The sequence below is a fragment of the Petaurus breviceps genome, unplaced genomic scaffold, assembly GCF_028583685.1.
Source record: "Petaurus breviceps papuanus isolate PSGF00001 unplaced genomic scaffold, PetGlider_PUasm1.0 688, whole genome shotgun sequence".
NCBI lineage: Eukaryota > Metazoa > Chordata > Mammalia > Diprotodontia > Petauridae > Petaurus > Petaurus breviceps.
Genome location: NW_027186457.1, coordinates 1,009,636 through 1,013,205, shown reverse-complemented (window position 1 = coordinate 1,013,205; position 3,570 = coordinate 1,009,636).

Here is a 3,570-nt window from a genome sequence, read left to right as displayed (position 1 = left end):
GAAGGAAGGAAGGAAGGAAGGAAGGAAGGAAGGAAGGAAGGAAGGAAAGAAAGGAAGGAAAGAAAGGAGGGAGGGAGGAAATTTAGCAGCTGTTAATCCTTGTCTCTATGATTAATGCCAAGAGTAGAGAGAGAGCTGGGGAAAAAAATCTTTGACCCTTTAAAAAGATAGGAGATGGTATCTCTTTTTCAGCATAAACAGAGGGGGGGAAGTAAAAATATTTCCAGGGTATGTTCCTGTAAATAGTCCAATAAGTCCTACATTTCTGCATGTTTCTTAAGATGGCATCTCTTTCTCTTTTTGCTTCTCAAAAGTCTCAACATCAAGTTCAAAATGTCACCAAACTAAGAATTCTGGGACGTTGTCTTGAGTCTCACATCTCCATGGCAATGCTCAACCAGGCAGAAGAGTTACAGTTAATTGTGAAATCAAAGGCTTTATCTCCTACAAATGAAGTTCAGGCTTGGGTAAGGAGATTGGAGGAATTTTTGGTGAACTTTGAAAAAGAGCCTTTCCAGCCCTCAAAAATCACACCAACATTTCACTTACAAGGAATGAAAATAGCTCACCCAAAGTGGGAACAGGGCTGCCCAAAGGCCAGTGGTTTCACTAGCATACCAGGAGACACATTTCCCAGACTCCCTAGGTGCCCCCCACTTCTCATATCTACTCCCAAGCCTCCATTGTACACAAACCCAGAATTATAACAACTGGGCTTCTAGACCCACCAGGTGGAAAATTGGGAGGATGGAATAATTACCTGTAACATTTAATGATACATTACATATTGATGAGGATGTTAATTGCATAGTAAAGGACAAAGATCAAAAACAGATGTCAGCCATAAGAATGAAAATTAATGATCATTTGTTAAATCAGTAAAGAGATATTCATCATTTTATTAGGTCTGACTCTCAAATCCATAGCCCATATGGAACTTTCTACAATAAAGCAAATCTTAATTCTTTCTAGGATGTTAAGAATGTGATTAATACAGTATAAATAACAGAATTGCCCAAGTAAAGTTTCCTCTTATTAATTTTAATAGGTACTGGTTGAGATAAAGAATGAAGAGCCTGTTTTCACAGGCTGCCCTGTGAAAACAGATTTGCTTTTATCAGTGTTAATCAAGTGACATAAATGATCATAGCTCTTGAGCCTTAAAGTCCCTTAAAGGCCATCTAATCCAGCCTTCTAATATTACAGATGAGGAAACTGAGGCCCAATGAGTTACCCAAGCTTACAGAGGTAGTAAGTGACACAAACAGGGTTTGCACCCATTTCCTCATTCTACCATTCTGTAAAAAAAAAAAGTGAGCAAAGTTGGTCTTGAGACCCCCCCAGGACTTATTAGAGTACTCCCCCTTTCAGTACCCTGATGGACAAATACCCAGTGCTTTTATGCTATCAGACTTTCCCTTCTCTTCTCAGTCATCAAAATTTACTTTCCCCTGTGTCCCATTTCCTTCTTCATGAAACCTTTCTACTGAGTGCTAATAGCAGCAATGAATTAATAAAAAATAATTTGGTTTTAGGTATTCAACAAACATTTGTTCAACAGCTACCATATTACCATACTAATACATATTAGGCAACATGCAGATACAAAAAATGATTAGGATGTTCTTTGGTGTGGACTCTCTCTCTGCCTTCCTCTTTCCCTTAGTTTCTTGGTGACCTCATCAGCTCCCATTGTTCAAGCTATTATCTCTGTAGAGATCTGACTCTCTTGAGTTCCAGTGCTGTTTTCCAACAACGTCCTGCTAGACATCTCCACTAGATGTCCCACAGGCATATTAAACTCAACTTCTCCAAAACTGGATTGTTTTCCCCCCTAAATGCACCCTCTGGTTCACTTCTCTCTTTGTCCAGTGTATCACCATGTCTCCAGTCAGCCTGATTTGTGATCCCAGAGTAGTTCTTGAATCCTCACTCTCTTTCTCACTCTATATATATACAATTAGCTGTTAAGTAATATCCCAGCTGTCCACTCCCTTCTCTTTGATCACAACAGCCCTAGGTCAGGTCCTCATTACACCTCACTTGGGCTATCACAATGGCCACCTAGATGGTTTTCCTGAATCCCAGGTTTTCTCTCTCCAATTCATCCCCCTTCACAGCTGCCAAATCACTTTTCCCTAAAGTGTAGGTCTGATCATGTCATTGCTATGCTCAAGAACCTTCAGTTGCTCCCCATGGCCTTTAGGAACAAATATAAATCCAGCATAACTCAAATAACCCCTACATCTCCAGTCTCAATATCCATTGGTCTCACCACCTCTCCATCAGATCTCTCTGTCTCTCTCCCTCTCTGTCTCTCTCTTTCTCTCTGTCTCCCTCTGTTTCTCTGTCTCTCTCTGTCTCTTTCTCTTTCTCTCTCTCTCTCTCTGTCTTAATGAGATTCACTGCTCCTCAGAAGATACTAGCCTAACAATCCACAAAGGATAAAACAAGTAGACACAGAGTGAATATTGCCCAGATTCTGACATGAACTTGAATAAGCATTTTATTGAGTCAGGCCATTAGTTCTTGGGCAGACAGTGAACTGGACCCAGCATGAAATAGAAGAGAGTGGGCTAGACTGCATTTAGGAAATGGTTCAATGCTTTCAACAATCCCAAACTGCTCCCTGACACCAAAATTCATCCTTTCAACATTAGTATTCTGCCAGTGATGCCAGTGACTACAAATCACAGAATGCTAGGATCTCCAAGAAATCGAAATTGTGGGTTAACCTAAATGGCAATGGGGAAACTGCTAATAGATATAAGTAGACTACAGCATAATAGCAATGATAATTTGTTCACAAGAAGAAGTATAAAGGATATTTAGGAGAATATCAGAATTTCAGAAAAGGAAGAGGCCCAGGAATGAGTCAAACGTGAAGGATGACAGATGCAAGATTATCCTGTGGGCACTAGAACCTAGGAAATATTTGAAGGCCTAAGTGTATAATAAATGTTTGTAGAATGACTGACTGAGGCCTAGAAGAAGGCCTCCAGAGTGGCAAGGAGACCTCTTAGCAAGTATTTGTGAGAGGACATGGAGAAGGATTGCACGGGATTAGAGAACATGAAAGAGTAGCAATCTGAACCACCTATACTGATAAAATTATGACTCTAAGTATAACCATGTTCTTTGTTCAAGAACTAGGAGGTATAATTGTGCTTGCCCTTTATTTCATCTACTAAACTCACCATAAATACACTGCCTCTCTCCTGGTCAGAGACTTTACTTTCTGAGAAAGTGCCATCAAAATGAAAGGTAGATCCTCCTTACCCCTTGGTGCGGTGGACATGTGCAGAAAGTATATGAGTGAAATGCTCAGGGATGAAAAGGCCACTCACACCAATAATAGTTCCTTCCCCCCACGGGGGAAATAATAAGAAGAAAAATGGTAATAATAATAATAATAATAAACTGCTACTACTAATAAGAAGAAAAGTAATAATAATAATTCGAATTTCTCCAGCACTTCACAGCACATGAAGCACTTTCCTCAAGACAATCCTGTGAGTTAGGTTAGCTTGGTTGGTTGGTTGGTTGGTTGGTTGGTTGGTTGGTTGGTTG